The sequence below is a fragment of the Megalops cyprinoides genome, unplaced genomic scaffold (assembly GCF_013368585.1).
Source record: "Megalops cyprinoides isolate fMegCyp1 unplaced genomic scaffold, fMegCyp1.pri scaffold_28_arrow_ctg1, whole genome shotgun sequence".
Classification (NCBI taxonomy): Eukaryota; Metazoa; Chordata; class Actinopteri; order Elopiformes; family Megalopidae; genus Megalops; species Megalops cyprinoides.
In genome coordinates this window covers 47647-69344 of record NW_023494724.1, presented here as the reverse complement: position 1 = coordinate 69344, position 21698 = coordinate 47647, and the positions used below count along the sequence as shown (strand labels likewise).

Below are 21698 nucleotides of genomic sequence, written 5' to 3'. Positions count from 1 at the left end.
TGTGCTAACTTGAAAAAACACGACTTATCATTTCTCCCCCTTCTACCCTCAGCGCTATCTGCATTTTAAATCTACATCTACATCTGCATCTGTATTTAAAAAATGTACAAATTTGTGTTTAACCTCTGGCCCAGGAAGGCGTTACATGCTGTCTGGATGCTACACTGCTGAAATCATGAAGGGAGAAGCAAGACTGGGATTTTCTTCTTAAAGGGTTTATTTAATATCTATGGAAATCAGTTGCTACAGTTGTCAAGATGCCACCTATGCATGCTGGCATGGCGCTCCTGATCTCTGATAAACATTATAAGTAATAAGAGGAAACAACCTTTTGTTTTCTCATGATAACGAGCCTTGTTATCTCGAGATAATGAGATAAATTAACCAGTTATCTCGAGATAACGACATTAAAAAAATAACTGCAAGCACAGCTGTTCTCGGCCTCCGTGAATATCAAATGTTCTGCTACCCCTAATAATTCTTCCCGCCACTGGTCTATCCTATCTGGATATGCATCCTATCGCTATAGGGCCTACTGCAAAGCATTCGAAGTACGACCAATTACAGCTGCAATCACCATGGATTCCAGCATATTTCAGCCATCAAATATACCTTCCCCTTCCAATCCAACCACAGTGCATCAAAGCAAATGATAAAGAGTTGCACCTACTTGAACATCTGTAGACTACAGTTCAGTCCAGCAAGGAGTAGCTTCCCGCCTGATTCTCCCAGGTTACAGAAGCTGAGATCCAGCTCTCTCAGGGGTGAGGTGGCTGACTGGAGAGCTGAGGCCACAATTTCAAAGGACTCCTCTGTAAGGTTACAGTTACTGAATCTGAAAAGAGCAAAATAATACAGCATTTATGGCCAAATATTCACTATAACAAAAATATTTCTACTTCCCAATGTCTCTGACAGAAAAATATATATTGTATTTGTATGGACAACTTTGACAAGCTTTCATTATTTTAATCAGAGTATATTAAAAGATTTAAATTTGCTATCTCATATTGATCTCATTGATTTTAATCACTTTTATAGCAGTGACCACCCCACTGTTGTGGTGTTGTGTCTGCTGCTGTGAGACTCTCTGCTACTCCTGAGGTTCCTGATAACTCAGCCACCTCCTGCTGCTGCTTCCATCCCCACAACACGGTGTTCCCGTCAGCAAGATCGCCACCACGCTCTCACAAGCTCGAATCGGCCTGTCAGTGTGGTGAGAGACTCTCAAATCTCCTGCTCAGTTCTGACTCTCAGTTCTGAATAAGAATAAGCATGGGACCAAAGGAATTATACATTCTGTCACGACCTATACAAAACTGAGGGAGTCTTAGAGAAAGAGACCTTATGAAGGAACAGTTTCCATCTGTGTGAAAAATCCACAAGTCTACAGTTAAAGTTGTCATATCTCATTATTTTCCTTATAGAAGGCATGAAACTTTCCCCAGATAATTTGGTATGTGGTTTTTGCAGACTGACATTTAAAAAAAAAAAAAACATTTTGTTTTACACCCTCTTATCATCTTTAAACACTGAGGAATACAGAGATTGCAGAAGTCAATAATACTTTCAAATGTCTTTGCGTGAGTGCAAATTTCTCCTGTGACTGGACTCATTTCAGATATTTATCCAACAAGTGTACTTTTTAAGGAGGAAATCAAAATCAGAATTTATTTTAAACTTCTTTTTGAAAATCTATGTAACCTAAACAATCCTCCCACATTCTGGAAAATGATTAAATCGCTGATGGGGACTAAAGCCTCTGTCACCCTCCCTCTGCAAATTTATGAACACAATTTTGTAAATCTTTTTAATCAATGTTTTTTTTAATCTACTGGATCCTTTTTTACACTTTAATGAATGCTTGGACAGGCACAGACAGAAGGGATCCATCTTGTCTACATATTGTCTAATTTAATCCAGTTTCTGGATCTGTCTCAGACCTTAAAGATACTGAACTCTGAAGTCCTGCTGGTCCTGACACCGTGAACACTTGCCTTTTAAAGCTGGCTGTAAATTTATTTACCAACCACATCTCTAAGCTTTACTGCTCAGCTAAACATAATGCTCAAGTTAAGGCTCAGAAAAAACACTTCTTAAATGACAATAATACAGTAATGCATAATCACGATTTAGGTCTGGTGATAGTATCATAACTATAACTATACCTCCCTGAGAATGTTGCATATTCTAAACAATATTCTCATACTGAAACAAATAAAAATACTGAGAAAATATTTTATCCACTCTCAAGAAATAGGATGGCATGATGTTTAGGGAAAATGTATAAACTAATTCCACTCAAATATTCAATATTCCATTGTAACATTAAGGTGGACACAGGCCATATTTCTCAACTACTTTACCCCTCTCTTGCCTACACAAACAGTTTAACATGAACTCTATAAATGTCCATAATAGTTTTGATTTTTTTTAAATTTTGTGATTCTGCAATGGTTTAAGCATTGAAAGGAAAATCTAATGAGATTTTGATTATATGGCAACATGGTACAGCTAAATATGCACTATCATATTCTAAAATATGTTTTAAGGATAATCATGCTATGTTAGAAAGGTGATATTCATGTTAATACTCACAGAGCCTTTCTGCAGCACCTCACAGCTGGAACCAGTCTCCTGCGCCCCTCGTCTGAGGTGTTGTATTTCCTCAGGTCAAACTCATCCAGCACCTCCTCTGACATCAGGAGCATATAGGCCAGGGCAGAGCAGTGCACAGGTGAGATCCATTCACCAGAACAACTTCCTGAGCTCAGGTACTTTTGGACCTCCTTCATAAGTGAATCATCATTCAGTTCAGCCAGACAGTGGAGCAGATTGATGCACCTCTCTGGGGTGGAATCCTTCCTTTCCAAACTCTTTATGTACTGGACTGTTTTCTTGATGCTTTCTGAGTTGCTTCCTGTCTGTTTCAGAAGGCCTTTGAGAAGGTTCTGATTGGAATCCAGTGAGAGGCCGAGAAGGAATCGCAGGAAAAGGTCCAGGTGTCCATTCTTACTCTCCAAGGCCTTCTGAACAAATCTTTGATGGAAGTCATAGAGTGAAAGTTCAGCGTCTTTAGACCATTGACCTAAAACAGACTTCAGTGCATTTACATTCTTATTTATAAATGAGTGAAACACAAACAGAGCGGCCAGGTACTCCTGGATGCTCAGATGCACAAAGCAGTACACTTTCTTCTGATACAGCACAGACTCCTCTTTAAAGATTTCTGTGCACACCCCAGAGTACACTGACGCTTCAGTGACATCAATGCCACACTTTCTCAGGTCCTCTTCATAGAACATGAGATTGCCATTTTCCAGGTGTTGGAAAGCCAGCTGCCCCAGTTTCAGAATTATGTCTTTATCCAGTGCCAGAAGCTTTTGTGGATCTGTCTCATTTCTTCCCTGATATTTCTGATCCTTGATGCTGGACTGAATGAGCAGGAAGTGTGTGTACATTCCAGTCAGAGTTTTAGGGATTTCTCCACAGTCAGCTTCACCAAACAGTTGCTCCAGAACAGTAGCAGAAATCCAGCTGAAGACTGGAATGTGACACATCGTGTAGAGACTCCTGCATGATTTCAAGTGAGAGATAATTCTGCTGGCCTGGTTCTCATCACTGAATCTCTTCCTGAAGTACTCCTCCTTCTGTGAGTCACTGAACCCTTGTACCTCTGTCACACGGTGGATATACTCTGAAGGGATCTGATTGGCTGCTGCCGGCCGGGAGGTGATCCAGAGGAGAGCAGAGGGAAGCAGATTCCCCTTAATGAGGTTTGTCAGCAGCATGTCCACCGAGGACGTCTTTTTTACATCAGACAACACCTCGCTGTGTTGGAAATTGAAGGGAAGTTTGCTTTCATCCAGACCATCAAAGATGAACAAAACTTTGTCGACATCAGAATTAATGTTTTCAATCCCTCTTGTTTCAGGGTGGAAGACATGCAGAAGCCCAAGCAGACTGTATTGTTCATCATGAATCAAGTTCAGCTCCCGAAAAGGAAGAACAAACATGAAACGAACATCCTGATTGGCTTTTCCTTCTGCCCAGTCAAGAACGAACTTCTGCACAGAAACTGTTTTTCCAATGCCAGCGATCCCCTTCGTCAGCACAGTTCTGATGGGTTTCTCTTGTCCAGGTAAGGGTTTAAAGACGTCATTGCAGTTGATTGCAGTGTATTTTGTGGTCTGTGTCCTGCATGCTGTCGCAATCTGCCACACCTCGTGTTCATTATTGACCCTCTCACTGTCCCCCTCTATGATGTAGAGCTCTGTGTAAATATTGTTGAGGAGGGTGTGTTTTCCTGATGTTACAACCCCTTCAAATATGCACTCAAACCTCTTCTTCAGACTGGATTTCAGGTTCTCTTGGATTCTTTGTGCACATTTCTCTGTAAAAATTGAGACATTTTCATAAGAGTGTGGCTGAAGGGCGTGGGAGTATTAATGTGTTATACAGCAGTAGTGTGTCTGTTGGCTGTGGTATTAAACAGCTCTGGTGTGTTTGTAGTTAGTGATGGTGTAGGTGAGAGGAATTGGTGAGGTTTTCTAAAAGATGACCCTGTTCAGATAACCCTTTTCTATTTGCAAGATAAATGGAGTGAGAGTGAGTGTGAGAGTATTATGTGGTATTGCATAGCAGTAGTGTGTCAGTAGCTGTATTATTAAATAGCAGTTGTGTGTCTGTAGATAGTGATGCTGTGGGTGAGATGAATTGATGAGGTTTTCTAAGAGATGACCATATTCTGATAACCATTTTTGATTTGTAATAATAATACAGTGAAAATTATTATTATTACTATTTTCTGCTTCCAGGTCCTGATCATTGGAGCACAGGGGTGAGGCATCTACAATCATGGACTGCAGAGAAATAAAGACACCAGTTAAACCAGAGATTAAGGATATACAATGAAAAAGATAATATGAAGACAAAGAAATAATTGTAGAAAATGCAATTCAGAATATTAGCTGGAGAAACATTACAGTTTTTCCAGTGAAGTCAGATGAATGAGTGAGTATCTGAGACAGACAGGTGAGCTTTGTACTGGACAGACAGATTCAGAAGAATGAGGGGCTAAAGGACAGACAATCCAGCCAGTCAGTGAATAAGAGGGCTGCATGAATAAAGGCTGACAGACACAGGTAAATGAGTGAATACAGTACAGATCACAGTTAGAAGAATATGTAAGACCTGGATACACTGAGGTGAATCCGTGACTCCGGGTAAAGACAGACTGTGGTGAAAGGGTGACTCCAGGCGGAGACAGATTCAGGTGAATGAGTGACTCCAGGTGCAGGCAGAGTCAGGTGAATGAGTGACTCCAGGTGCAGGCAGGTTCAGGTGAATGAGTGAAGTCATTTACCTGCTGGCAGAGTCTCTGCTGGCTCATCTGCTCACACACTGCAGAGATGGACTGGAGCTCTGACAGCTCACTGCAGACACAGGAATGCACATTTAATCAGTGCTAAAGCAGCAAAATGGCTAAAGGAAAAACAAGCTTGGTATATTAGTATATGATTAGACGCCTGCTGGAAAGCATCACAGAGCTTCACTATTTCCAAAGAGTATTTTACCAGAAGTGAACCCACTTTGGCTTCATAAATAGTCACTGACTTACCAGGATGTAGGATTTAAGGAGAAATGTAACAGACAGAGCAAACAGAAGGGTCTTTATGTTCCAGTGTTTCCTGGCAGAAATGACCTCTATGGCCTTTCATTTATGTACATTTATCTTATCACATCACCAGCTCATTTAATCATCATGAAGAGCACATGGTTACAGACACACTCCGTCTGACTTTGGACCAGCGTGAGTGAGACATGAGACTGTTTGCAGTCTGACTGGGTTGTAAAGTGAGGAAGAGCAGAGGCCTGTTGGACAGGGAGTCTTACCCTGAACCAGCTATTGGTTAATGAGCCACACCTGCTCTGATCAGCAGGCTTTAAATGCAGGTGTGTGGCTGCAGAGGGGGGTTCATTCTTTTCAGTTTGGATGTGTGCTGTTTGTCCAAGGCTGGTTCCTGTATTTATTGGTTTTGAAATGATTGTGTTGTAGGTTTCACCCCTTCTGCTCAATTTCTTTACTCACAGTAGTGATGGGCAAAATGAACCTTCTCAACTCAATGAACCATTTGAAGTAATTGTTTCAAAATAGATTCATTGTGTCAAGCTGCTCAAACCTTCCACACCACAATGAGACCTACTGTTACATGGAAGTCAGGGCAACCAGCCCTCTCGTTCAGACCACAATGAACGTCTATATGACTTTTTTTTACATTGACAGAAGCTCTTATCCAGAGTGACTTACAATCAATTACATGTTTTTACAATGTCATCCATTTATACAGCGGGATATTTACTGAGGCAATTGTGGGTTAAGTACCTTGCCCAAGGGTACAGCAGCAGTGCCCCCATGGGGCATTGAACCAGCAACCTTTCAGTTACAAGTCCTGCATCCTGCTCCTTTAACACTGCTCCTTAACCACTATGCTACTACAGGTGTATAACTCTCTAAGCGGTGATGATGAGCGCGTCCTTCACATAATAAATGCGATCTAAACTCACCATGATTTCACGCGACAATGTAACATACTACAAATGTAATCACTCATGGTCGCACTGGGTACTACACTGAAAAATAGCATGCAGCATACAGTATATACTTGTGTAGTACGCAGTACACAGTATGCAGTAGGCGGTTTCGAATACAGCCTAAAACCCTTTCCGTTAAAAATGATCCATTAATTATGCACTCATATCACAATGGAGACTGCAACATAAATATATCAAAACACTTCTTCTGTCCTTCACATGACCATATACTATAAAAATGAATTTGAAGATGACACCAAAACTAGTTGCCAGTAAAAATATACCTAAAAAGTAGTAGATTGCTGCGTTCTGTTGTTTTAAAGCCAAATTGCTAGACTTTAAATTATACTGAATTATAAGTTATACTGATTGAAACTGATAAATTGTACTCTTGTAGTGAATGGGACGTGCCAGGTTTAAGCTAATTACTGAGGGTACATGGGCATTCATTTGAAAAAGAAGTCGACAACTTTGAACAACAACTGCGCATCTTGCCCCCTCGGAACATAGAAAAAACCCAGAAAACATTCCTGAATAGTTCCCTGATGGTCTACACATCTGACGATGACTGAGAGCTGTGAATGACAGCTTGCTTATGTCTGCGGTTTCATCAGTCTGCCAAGAGAAGAATGGAGCCTCCTCTAATTCCTGCTTGATTTCGCTTTTAATTGAGATGGCTATTGCTGAAATCAAATCGTTTTGGATGGTTTTAGACATGCCGGCAAACACCGATGAAGACTGCAAATGCTCTGCAAGTAAATCGTCATATCGTGCAATCACCTCTAGCTCTCTATAGTTTCCCTTGTCTGAACTTGCCCCTTCGATATGCCCCCTGAATGCTAATTTTTGCATGCCCAGATAAGTAGTGGCATCAACCAGGCGCTTCACAGTATCTCTATTACGACACACATTTGCATTGTGCTGCGCCATTTTCAACCGTACACCCTCATCCACTTGACTGATTGGCATCCTGCCCAGCAATTTCAATCTAACTGCAGCACCAACGTGGTCTTTACATCTATCGTGGCGTTTTGTTGCCCTATCCAAATTCTTTCTATCACTAAATCCCTGAATACATCATGTTTGAGATTTCCCCATTATCAGGCAAGGCCTGCAATACAGACGGTTATTCGTTAGGCTGCCAGTGAGCCATCGGTATTTCTCATACCATGTGGTGTTGAACACACTGACCTTACCATTTGGTTTGGTCTCCATCTCCATTTTTGGAACTGGTCTCTCTGCTGCTGCTTCTCACTGTAGTTCAACGAGTGAAATGGTGTATTTAATAAAACACGGACAACATCCGCTGTTTCCATTGGGGCTTTATTAGCGATCAACAAAGCTAACTTCCAAAAGAAAAAAAAAAAACTTCTCGACTAAACACAACAATTGTTATGCTTGCTGTATGACGCAAGACAAGATTCTTGCATGATATGATTGATAACCCCCTCCCTCAAAACTCTGATTGGGTATTCACCAGCGCAGTCAGGTCCGCTGATTGGTTCACTGATGTTAGGCGCTAAATCCAGAGCCTCTGGCTAGACCCGCCCAAAGGGAGGTCCGTCCTCCCTTACGGCCATTCACCCTCATGTTAAAAGCCAGGACTCATAAGCCGCTGGGGTAACAACCTTTTATAATGGACATCAATGAGAGGCTTGGGGAGGTCGGACCTCCGTACAGTAATTTTCAATTGCGGTGGGGGAGAGGATTTTTGTGGCTTCGAAGTGTTAAAATAGTAATATTATCAGTATTTTAACAGATTAATCTGTTAAATTTAAGTGTATTTATTGTATTTGTGTATGTATTTAAGTGTGCTTATTTATTTGGAAGTTTATTTTTCCCTGAAATTTTAGGGAGAGTGGTCCTCCCTTTCCTCAATGGACGAGCCTCCTCTGCTTTACACCTACCATTCCATTGGTTAGTAGTTGCTAATATCCTCATGAGAGGCTTCAGGGAGCAAGAGGTAAAACTACTGATGCCTAGCTGACTTCACAACTTCACTCCACTGACTTCACAAGAGCCTTTTTGTAAACTTGTTTATTTATTTTTCACCTCTTGATCCACCAGGTTTTGTAAGTATACCCTGTCTGCAAACCTGAGAATTGTTGTACAACCCAGCTATAAAGAATATAGCACAAAAATGCACTTTTATTTTCCAAGACCTCTTAAAATTATGATCCAAAGCACATGCTTTGAATGTTCTGACTTCCACTCCTTGTTGCCATTTCTTCTCCAGACTTTGAATTTGACTAAGCTCTGAAATTAATTCAGCATCTGAGTAGTTTTATTTGTAGTTGAAATCCAGTCTTCTGATTTATTCTGTGCACTCAATTGTAGTTAACTCATTTATTAAGCAGTAACTTTAGACATATAGTTCACCAGTACATCCGGGAAATGTTTACATTTATACTGGGATGGAAGATATGCCATCTGCCAACTTGCGGGCATACCCCATACACATACAGCAACTACACTTAGGCTACTTTCGGAATTTTATACGTTGGGCTTTTATTTATCATAACAAACAAGCATGATCATGTGCTTCCTCTTCTGATGTCATCAACCGTGGAGCAGATCAGACTCAAGCAAAAGCAGGTGCACCACATTTATCCAAAGCTCGCTCAAATCTCAGGTAAGATCTTGGTACACTGGGCTTGGATAAACCCACTGAGACTTCTGTCTTTGCCAAAGTGACCTCACCTTGACTCAAGAAGGTGACGTTCATCACTAGACATATTGGGACGCTCCATGTCATCTTCACTCTTCATAGACAGACAGCTGGGCACCGGTGACTCTGATCTCTGTGGTCTGACCCTGATAACAGCACATGGAGGCAGGACTTAAAACTTCACACACATTTTACTGTTAGTTCATACACAAATAATTATACAGTGATGAAATATTCAGCATAGCAGTTCTACGTATATTAAATGGAAAGAACTAGAGGATCGAAATGCATATTATCTTTTTGAAGTTTCCGATAAGGTTTCAAGATGACAAACAGAAATCAAGTTTGCCTTCAAAGCAGCTGAAGATCTCAGTGGCTTCCCTGTTCAAGGTCACAGCGTGTCTGAATTATTTGATATACTTTTCTTTTGCTTATGGTAGGGTCTCAGTGTTTTCAGTTCAAACCCCTATTGCCACTTCCTCTCCAGACTTTCAATCTGGCTAAACTCTGAAATTTATTCAGAATCTGAACAGTTTCATTTATAGTTGAAATCCAGTCTTCTGATTTATTCTGTGCACTGAGGTGTAGTTAACTCATTTATAAAGCAGTATCTTTAGACATATTGTTCATAAATACATGCATAAAATGTTGATATTTATATTGGGATAGCAAGTGTGCCATCTGCCAACTTGCGGGCATAACCCATACATATACAGCACCTGCACTTAGGCTACTTTTGGAATTTCCTAAAGAAATAATCACAATGAGTCTGAGGTCTGCCTCATTACAAACATGTACTTATGTACCATACGAACTCATTTAAACAGACATCATCTGGATACAAAATCATGCGACCATATTAGGAATTCCAAAACTTGGACTCTTTGCCCTTTCTTCCTTATCATCTTCTGCTTCACCGCAAGCTTCCTCCTCTCTTAGCTCTGGCGCTGACTAGCTAGCCATGTAGCTACATTCATGCCTAATGTGCCTTGTGAAGCCCATAATATTTGATGAATATTTCATGCCCTACATCTGTTTAAACATAATCTTAAGTCTGACTTAAAAGACAACAGAAGTAAATGTGAATGAAAATGTTTTTTTTTTTTTTTAAGTATGCACTTTCCTTTCAGGAAATGAAGAAATGGAAAAATCGTAACACATGCCACAACTGTCAGGGCTCTGCCCCCTTAAGCCGCGGTGTTTTGTTTTTCCCTGTCCATGTGCTTTTGTTTTCCTTGTGTTCCAGCCCCGCCCTGCTCCCCGCCTGGTCCCCACCCACCTGATTTCCTCATTGCCTTACCTGCCTTACCTGCCTGCCTGCTCACCTGCATCCCATCTCCTCGTCACCCCAGCCCTATATCTTCGCTGTGTGTCTCTGTCTTGTTGCTAGTTTGTTTCAGTGTTTTCTATCTGTCTCGTCCCCGCCGTAGTTTTCCTGCTCCTTTGCCACATTGCCGATCCTGCCTGATTCCTGATTATAATTTCTGCCTGCTGCTTGGACTCGACCGCTTACGACTCACCTGCCTGGTTCCTGATCCTGTCTGCCCCGACTCCCGATCCTGGATTTGCCTCCGGACTGCTTCTCTGTGTTGTGAACCCTGCCTGTCTCTGGTCTTACGAATTGCCTACCAATTTCAATAAACGCCTGGAACCGGAAAATCCTGTGGTTCACGTGTGTGTCCCAGTCACTGGTGTAACAACAACACTAAAGTGGCACTGTATCAATTCACTGAGCTGAGTGCTGCAAGGTTTTAACCATGTGCTGGGCTTTTATTTATCATAATAAACAAGCATGACCATGTGCTTCCTCTTCTGATGTCATAAACCACGGAGCAGATCAGACTCAAGCAAAAGCAGGTGCACCACATTTATCCAAAGCTGCTTGCTCCAATTGCAGGTAAGATTTGGGTACACTGGGCTTGGATAAACCCACTGAGACTTCTGTCTTGGCCAAAGTGACCTCACCTTGACTCAAGGGGGTGACGTTCATCACTAGACATATTGGGACGCTCCATGTCATCTTCACTCTTCATAGACAGACAGCTGGGCACCGGTGACTCTGATCTCTGTGGTCTGACCCTGGTAACAGCACATGGAGGCAGGACTTAAAACTTCACACACATTTTTCTGTTAGTTCATACACAAATAATTATACAGTGATAAAATATTCAGCATAGCAGTTCTACGTATATTAAATGGAAAGAACTAGAGGATCAAAATGCATATTATCTTTTTGAAGTTTCCGATAAGGTTTCAAGGTGACAAAGAGAAATCAGGTTTGCCTTCAAAGCAGCTGAAGATCTCAGTGGCTTCCCTGTTCAAGGTCACAGCGTGTCTGAATTATTTGATATACTTTTCTTTTGCTTATGGGAGGGTCTCAGTGTTTTCAGTTCAAACCCCTATTGCCACTTCTTCTCCAGACTTTCAATCTGGCTAAACTCTGAAATTTATTCAGAATCTGAACAGTTTCATTTATACTTGAAATCCGGTCTTCTGATTTATTCTGTGCACTCAGGTGTAGTTAACTCATTTATAAAGCAGTATCTTTAGACATATTGTTCATAAATACATGCATAAAATGTTGATATTTATATTGGGATCGCATTTTGCATATTCACAAACTTTTTAAAACCAAGTAAAACAAAACATTTTTCAGTGTGCCTTTTTCGATTTTAAAGACTGACCCCACTCTGTTTCTGTTGGTAAGGCAGTGTGCAGGGTTATCAGTAAGTTTGAGAGACACAATATGTGCAGAAAGGAAGGTCCAGGGTCCTACATCAAATGGTAAGCATTTTGAAGATTACCACAAAAATTGTGTATTGAGTGTGGAAGGTTTTCCTGTAATATACTTTTCAAGCAAGCTTCTCCAGATATGTGCAAAGTTTAGTGTCAATTAAAATAAATAATCGCAGTAATTTTTTCCTTTGGTTAGGCAGGGTGCAGCAAGACACAGGAGAGGCACTTTACTTTCAAGGCAGGAAAGACAGACAGTAGAAAACCATGAGACAGACAGTTGCACCATGTTGGACAGACTTCAAAATCTAGAGAGCAGTGTTGTTTTCCTGTATGGCCATAAAATGGTATGTTTGACCACTTCAGGCACCATGCGTGTGGATATCTGTGTGTATGTATGTTCGGGGTTTTCACTTGCCTAAGTGAAAAACCCACTGCACGCCACTGCTACTTACCTTCCTGGCCAAATAAGATGTTACAAATTGAATAAGCTCTTGAGTTTGGTACATGGCTAACTAGCTACATTCATGTCTAATGTGCCTTGTGAAGCCCACAACATCTGATGAATATTTCATGTCCTAGATCTATTTAAGTATACTCTTAAGTCTGAAATAAAAGACAACAAAAGTAATTTTTATTGAAAATGTTTTCTATTTTTGAAGTATGCATTTTCAAATCAGGAAATATAAAAATGAAAAAAACTGCCATGACAGATTCCACTAAACTCAAGTGGAAGCATATCAATTATTTGAGCTGAGTGCTTAAAGGTTTTAACCTTGCACTTAGCTTTAATATGTCAAAATAAGCAAAATCATTTCTTTCCCTTTCTGTTGTCATGAACCTTGCAGCATATCAGACTCAGACAAAAGCAGTTTCACCATATTTATCCAAAACTTGCTCAAATCTCAGGTAAAATCTTGGTACACTGGGCTTGGATTAACCCGTCGTGATATCAGTCTTAGCCATTGTGACCTCACCTTGACTCAAGGGGGTGATGCTCCTCACTAAACTTAACTGGACGATCCATGGTCTGGTCACTCTTCACAGACTGACAGCTGGGCACCGGTGACTCTGCCCTCTGCAGACTGATCCTGGTAACAGCACATGGAGACAGAATGTCATTAAACTCCACTCATCACAGCAGCTCTGATTAATTACAGAACTGTGTTCTTTACACAAATAAATCCTAGAAAATAATACTGTATCTGTATACTAATAATACTGTATCTGTATACTAATATCTGTACAGCAAAAGCAAACATGTACAAAAAACAAAATGCAGTAAACACTTCAAATTCTACTGCAGAGGAACTGGCTGTACCCAAAGCCCTGGAAACACTGCCTGTCAACACCATGAGACCTACATGAAACTGGGAGCTCCTTCATGCCTCGCTCTCAGGCTCTGACAGAGCTGTGTCTCAATCCTCTCTGTCGCCATTGCCATCACCAGAGACGGGACAATGTGATTTTGCTCTCCAGACGTCTGGATAACTCGGTAGGTAATTGGTAAAGTGGTCAGAGAGACTGACCAACCAATTCTGTGTGATTTATTTCACAGGACTGTCTACAGATAGCTACTGTTTACTCCATAGGGAATGTCGATGTCAAACAGATGGCTGAATCATCAGTCCAATCTCACCTTTTTCCAATGACAGTGTTATCATCTATCATAGTGTTTGTCAAATAGGGGTACGCGGTACCATAGGGGTACTTGGGGGTACTGCAGGGGGTACGTGAGAGAAAGTGGAAACTTACTTATATTTAAGAATAAATCATGAAAATAGGCTATTACATTTTTAAAATAAAATTAGACCTACACGCAGATAAATTAAAAATGAATTTCAATGTATTAAATAGAGTTATTACATGGCTTTGTTGAATACTTGATTCTGATTGGTCGATTAGGGCATTCTGTTATTTCTGAACAGCAGACCGCTGCTATGAATAACAGACCGTTGCTATGGACGCAGTTCTGATCATTGATTCTGGAGCAGTGTTTCTCAAATAGGGGTACCATGGCTGGATCTAGAGGTGGGCAAGGGTGGGCATTGCCCACCCAAATTTTAGCATTTCCCACCCAAATTTTCTGGCCAGAAGCATGTGTAGGCTATATCTGTCAGAGTAGTTACGCTCGTTTGGAATCCTGTAGACAAATCACTTTTTTCTGCCCCCCCCTCGCCAATATCATTGGCTAGCTCAGCAATTTCATACTATTCCCATTTCTGATTGGATGGATACTACAAAACTTGGAGATGGAAAAATTAACTGACAGTTCTACAGTGCATGGCTCTTGATTGAAGACTAGATCATAGCAACGTTTTTCTCATATGTAATTTAACACTGACATATTAAAAAAATCATTGTACATTTATTTTTTGATAGTTTTACTATTATTGGTTTTGTGTTGTGCAGTATAAGGGGCGTTTCTGGTGAGGTTTAGGACATTAGATTAGCGACACCTAATGATAATAATAATAATAATAATAATAACTTATTATTATTATTTTCTTAAATCATTTTTGCCCTCTAACGTAAGATTTTGTGAACTTGTCTGTAGAGACGGGACACACAGTTGCAGGTTCAAATGGCTTTATTTAAACAGGTTTATACCACGGCTTGGTTAAATACTTGTTGCTGATTGGCTGGAGGGGTGTGCATTATTCCCTTCTCCATTATTTCACTTCAGGGTGGTTAACAGCCCCTTGGCCCGCGCCATGGGGCCGCATCACACCACCCTGTCGTGGTTTATTTCCATAGAACTGCACTGCCAGTTGTGCTTTATTCTTTACTTAGAAAGTGTCTGGTTATAATTCCAAGGTGTGAATAGTGTCAAAGACCTAGTTCGCTAGAGATTATTGCCTAATGTCTGCTTTCTGAGCTAGTCTACTTTCACAGGTGCCAGCTAAGGAGCTAACTGATGCACTTTATTATTTTAGTTAAAGTAGTCACATGTTTCTTATTCTGACAGAATTGGGCTTTATGGTATATTTACAGTACATTTGAACCATTATTATTATACACTACAATAGACCACCCAACTAATTAGGTTGCTTCTGAAGGTAAGATTGTGTACCTAATTGAATTGAGGTTTGCCAAAGTGATAGGGGTTGAATACTTTTGCAAGCAGCATATTTCATTGTTCATTTTCTTAAAAAAATATTTTGTGGTGTAAAACTCATGTAATTTAGGCTACTAGTAATTTATTAAATGTATTATTGTTGTAAATTAAAATATCATATATAGAAAAATATTAATGTATTAATTGTTATCCAGTGAAATGAGTGATTTAACAGGGGGGTTGAACACTTTTGCAAGGCACTGTATGCATGTCACATTCTCATTAGGGGCTGAGCCCCCCTAAAGGTTTGATCCTAGAATCGCCCCAGATTTAGGATAGGCTGCTTAGCTAGCTAGCCAGTTCCCCTAGCTAGTTAGCTACTGCTGTCTTGAAAGAGTGGTAGCTTTAGGAATCAGAAGCTTTATAAATCTGTCAATTTATAAATTTACAGTTTTTCTTAATTGCTTTGGCTAATGATATTTAATATTTTCAAAACAACAAGTGCAAAACTCACTTTTTGAAGGTTAAGTCAAAGTAATTGAGAAAAACTGTAATAACACATCGACATTCCAACATTTTTTCTAAATGATTGTTGATGATAGGTCATCTGCTACAGCGAAACAAGCCATGTTCAAACACCCTCAGTAGGATGCAACATGAAGCGGGATTTGAACCAGAAACCATTCAATTCCCTATATGAGATACTGCCACCCCTTATATCTTACACTTCTGTCAAGTTATAGGCTGTTGGTAGCCTATAGGCTGTACTACGCATTTTTTGATATGCTGTAAAAAGAAAATTATGCATTGGTGAATAAAAATTGCCCACCCCAAAACTATGATTGCCCCCCCAGTTGGGGAAATCTAGAACCGGGCCTGAGGGGTACGCCTACTTTCTGTTGCATGAATATGTGCATACGTTTTAGATTCTTACAAAATGTTGGAAATTGTATTTTTGTCTTTTAACGTGCAGTTTCCGGCCTACTGGTGTAGTTAGCCGGCTAAGTAGCCACCGCTGAGTTTGTGATATGTTAGTGACTGGTAACGTTACTTTGTTGCGGTTCAGGATGCTGAGAAGCTTTGCATGGTAGCACTAGCTGGAAAACCACGGTCCTTGGATGGTGAAGCTATGAGCCGTGTCATTTTAAATCAAGTGCGTGTGGACAATCCATGTAGCTAGTCTAATAGCCAGATAATAAGGAAGCACGGTTCGTAAAATGCAAAGTGTGTCAACTGCAAAGCCCCAGCAAGAAGAAAACGTAGAGATGAATGAGGACAGAAACGTCAACATCAATATTCCCAAAGAAGTCCCATTCACCTTGTCTCACTTCACCATCAATGGAAATCTTCAGTTTAACATGAATTATAATGCTGAGTAGGCTAATCTTCAGAAGGCCACTGAGTTTACGTTGCTATGGACGCAGTTCCAACCATAGACTCTAACGAACTATTTTTTTTAGCAGAAGCAATAAAATCATTTGTAAATCAATATTTTGTGTCGAAATGAAGTAGCCGTGTAATAAGCGGGATAATGTACGGGATAATGTACAGCGAGCCGATCATTGTGAAAAAAACCCCGACACAAGCCGGTAATTATTGACATAAAACTGGACTTGCATAAAGCTACATACTGAAATATTTGTGCTGGGAGTTGTAACAAATAAACCTGCTCGGGAGGCATCAAATATAATAACTGTCTCACTGTTATTCTTATTCAGGACTCAAACTGGTGACCCTCTGTCTGCTAGACTGCTTCTCCAGCCTCTGGGCTACCTACCATTTCATAGTATTTTAAAGCAAAATGTTGTAGTCTGGTCAAGGGGTACTTGGCTTAAAAAATCATGAAAAGGGGGTACTTAAGCCAAAAAAGTTTGAGAACCAGTGGTCTATCATATTGCAATAAAATGATTTCCTTTTGTCTGTTAGCTAACCAGTTATTGTTTTCAGAGATAACCTGAGATTTTATTATAAAGAAAACAGAAAGAAACCCTTCTGCTGAAAACCTTACAAATACCCCTGAAAAGGGACAATGGCCACGGGTCCCAGATGTGTTTGTTCTGTCTTTGTAGCTTTAGTTTGCTGCTTTCTGGTTGGCAGACCTGTGAGGACTTCTGATTCGTTTTGTTTCTTGCTCTCTTCTCCTTAGCAATGTTGAATCATAAACACGGGTCTGCAGATTAGATAAACATCACCTCCAAACCCCCGGCTGATCACTCTCAAAAAGCCCAATCACGCCTGTGGCATGTGACAGTCTTTGATACCTGCACGCGCACGTGCATGGGCACACACACCCGCGCACGCACGCACACACACACCTTTTCCTCACCTCTTGCTCTGTGGGTCCACAGCTCCACTGAGGGGGTGGTACATTTCAGAGGCCACGCCCTCCTCCTCTCCTTCAGTATTCATGTAAGAAGCCACGCCCCCTTCACAGGCTCCTCTGACTTTGTTATGGTCTATGCGAGCAGTCGAGGAAAAGCTTCTAAGGACAGAGAAAAAAACTTACAAACCCACAGAACAAGTGTTCTGTAGAGATTAATAACATATTTATGAGAAACAGATCATCTGATATTCCGAACCATTTTTCAGCTCCACAATTTAGGTTAAGTTTGCGGATCTCCTTTGCTTGACTTCACCTCCTACAGCAAACTCTCCCACAAACCCGCACGTTAGTGATGCGCGGGTCAGGGTTTTTTTTAATACTCGCACCCACCCGACCCTTTATGAGAGCCGACCCGCAAAAATACGCGTTAATAAACCACCCGAACCCAACCCGACTCGCAGACCGCCAACTTTAGCCTATATAACGATGGCATCCATATCACAGAGTAAGAGATAACGTTTTCTTAATTAGTGCACGTTTCGAAAAGGACAGACGCTCGTGTAGACAACAAGGTTTTGCATGAGCCACCGCAGGTTACAGAAAAGTGAGCAGCGTTGCACTATTTCATTTTTGGCCTGTCTGCCCAAACATTAGCATAGGCTACTACACTGATTGCAAGGCATAGCCTATTGTATCTTAACCTAATAGCGTTTGGGTCTAGGCTACTAAATAAACAGACGAATTGTTCCAAACGGTGTTCTTTTTTGTTGAATATCAGCAAAATAAGTAACCCTTCATTAAAGACATTAACTCTCTCTCTGCACACACCGCACCCGGTGCCACGAGGGGGCTTTACTCCCTCAGTTGTATTTTCTGTCCCCCATTGTTTCTATGTACCCTATACAAAAACAGCAAAAACAACAAAACACTGTTGTCTAATATTTAGTTGAGTTTAGCAGTCATCTCTCAGTGGTTAGAATCGTTCATAAATTCTATTATTTTGCGTTTTGTAGAGCTACGTTCCCAGTGCTTCGATTCCCTAAATTGTGCGAGGATGCTCAGGTTTAATAGCCTACTGGCCTCACTACTGCTGTGAAATAAAAGCATTATTTGATTTGAAACAGTAGTCTTGTGTTGTTATTTAGCCTTTCTTAGGCCATTGCATGGTTAAATCAACGAATTGCATTAACCCTTTCGCGCCTACGGTCACACCGGTGTGATTTGCCGTTTAGCGCGTATGATAAAACCGGTGCGATTAGAACACTATATTTGGGGGGAAAAAATCTAGCTAATTTTAAACACGCAATGTTTCTGTAAGTTATTTATAACTCAGTCTGAACGCTGCGTTCGACCCGCCCGAAGCCGTGATATTTTTCTAGTAAGCTTACCCGAACCCGCGGGTTATGGGTCGACTCGCGCGTCACTACAGCACGTCGTTTTCAATATTCTTATGCTGGAACCACACAGAGGATAATTGCATTGATTTTGGGTCCGATTCGCCCTCCCCGACGATCGGGGGCGTTCCCGACTCGGGGCTGGTCGGAACCGATTGTCTGCCCAAATGATTCTGTAGTTTGAGGGGTTTACAGACGTAGCCTAATCTTAGTGTTACCGACTTGATCGGAGTCTCCCGAGTTTGAATCGTAGGCCTAAATATCAAACATTGTTTGATATTTACGACTTGAAATCCTGTAGTTTGAAAGCAAGGGCGTAGTTTTGGTGGGGACATTGGAATTATGTAATATGACTTTATGACACTCTAAAGGTAATGCGAACGAGTTCGCTCAAATATTGGGAGGGACATGTCCCTACCGTCCATATGCAAAATTACGCCCTTGTGTGAGAGGAACAGCGATGGAATCTTGAGCAGAAACCCGCAACAGCTAATGACAGCGAGCGAACGGCCGGGAAGCGTGACCAACCCAGTTAACCTTTGTACAAGCCAAGAGCACAATAATATTATTATGGAAAGTCATCTCCATGGCAGTGGGAGGTCAGAGAATATATAAAAATGACTACATTTCTAATGATCACAGGTTTTACTCTCCCCTCCACCTGTGTACAAATAACGAATAGTTTGTAGCAGTAGCTTGCACAAGCCCCGTTTGAGACTAACCCTACGTTCACACCGGGAGCGGCGAGAGCGTCAAAGCGACCGGAAGTCATTCATTTTCTATGTGAGCCAGCGTCTCTCGGCGGCGAGCAGCGGCATGGCCGTTGGCGGCGCGTCTTGGGCGTTCTGGGCGTCAGAATAAAGTTGAAGTCTGGGCAACTTTATGGTAATGAGCTATGACGAGTTTCGGCGGCAACCAATCGGAAGAGAATACTGCGCTCTAGAGAGTTCTAGAGAACACAATGGTGTAAACTTTTTTTCCCACCAAACATTAGTTCCCAAGCACAATGGAGAGGTTGATAATTAATGTATGCTACACACAAATTAACGTTAATGTTAACTAAAGACCAAGGCTAGTAAATGTATCCTATAAACTGCATGTTGAAATTTGACTTAGCATGTAGTATCAATACAAAAGTCACACCACGCAAATGGCTTTTAATTAGTTTATTTTGTTACCAAACATGTAATTATTATTGTTAATTTCTTTCCTTCATCGATCGATTTCTTACCTTAACATTTAAAAGATTTCATGAGGTCAACCCTACTTGTCAGTCGGCACAAAGATACCGGTCGGCACTTTGTTGGAAGGGCGGTCAGAGCGAATTTTGACGCTCTCGCCGCTCCCGGTGTGTCCCGGGAATCGCCACTCTGAAATCGTTTAGTGTGTGGTCCTGCGTCTTGACTGAATCGTCTGGTGTGTGCGTTCTTACGATTAAAATATTAAATCTGTCGCTACGTCTGTGGTCTCCCGCGTTTTTAAAATCTGTTAAGATCTGAAAACCCTCTAGTGTGCACCGGGCATCAGGTAACAATGTTCAAACCCTGCATCGTAAATTGATCATTCTCAAGTATTTGGACATTACGAGTTACATTCGTTTGAAATAAGCTTTTAGCCAGCGAAAACGCATGTAACTCAAACTGAAACAGTAATGTTCAAATTTTCAAAATTTTCCAGATGATGTATTTGATGCATGATTCCAGTTTTATCCGTCACAGTAGGCCTAGCTGAATATACACATTCACAGGGAATGTATCTAAAATACAATATAATAAATATTCAGTGTAATAGGCTACATTTCTATTACCCATTGTTAGGTTAAGGTCCGCTTTGGTTCACTCAAAGAAGCTCTGCGCTAATAACTGCGTCACACTTGTTGCTTCCTGCCGCGCCGCTCTGGTAGCCTACTTCTTAGCGAATACAGTAGCCTGTAGTAGCCCCTCAACTACGGAATTCAGGTCACATTTAAAAATTAAGGTGTCTTTCGAATTTGCATTATTTGATGGAATTTAATGGCACCATTTTATTGGGCTCTTTTTTCTTACTTCCGTATTCAGTCTAAATCTGTTGCTTAACGAGCCATTGGACAAAACGCAACTTTAAACTTGTCTTCCGCTACAGACAAACCAGCCCGCAACACTCCATTGAAATATACACGGTATTTTATAGTCCTGTATTTTATTTATTCGTCTTACCTTACGGTGCTAATAATTCCACAGGTGCTGCTCTCTTTATAAAATGGCGATTGTTCCAGCTGCATAAATCCTTTCACTTTCGTTCTTCTCAGTAATATGACACTGCTTTGACGCCGCCTTATTAAAAAGCACAACTTTTACAGCGCCGTGTAGCCTATCAATATGTCTGTGAAACATAATACATTCCCCAGTGCCCAAGTAAACAACCACCTTATACTGAAATCTGGAAACCGTTTTAAGGTAAGCATTAGCCTATAGACTTCCCAGATAGCAAACAATCATTGAAATTATGTTAAATCAACATTCCGCTGCCTGTCAACGTTAATTTGATTGATTCAACGTCGAACTCCGATGTTGATTCTTCTTCACTTTTGCACTCTCGGTTAATAGGCCATTGAAGCGACGTTGAAATAATAACTAAAGATAAACGTGGTGGTATTTCAACCGATTTTAAACCACAGCAAATTACTATTAATACTTCAAAATATTGTGGAAAAATGTCCTGCTTTGTCCACAGCCAGGATAAATGTTATGAAATAGGCCTATATCTATAGGCCTATTATTAAACATTAGGTTTTATCTATAGGCTATATAAATGACAACGGACTTTACATAAGTTAAAAAAAATCATTCTATTAAGTTCCATAATTTCATTCTTTGCGAATTCACTCCTGCGCTGTCTAGCGTCCAGCCCCACCCACCTGGTCTGGAGCGTAGCGGAGCCATCTCTGAA

The 21698-nt window shown here is 40.9% G+C and overlaps 1 pseudogene; it reads right to left on the bottom strand.

Annotated features, from left to right (window-relative positions):
• LOC118772322 overlaps positions 1-21187 on the bottom strand; it is a 55434-nt pseudogene extending 34247 nt beyond the window's left edge.
• Between the last annotated feature and the right edge of the window lie 511 nt (positions 21188-21698).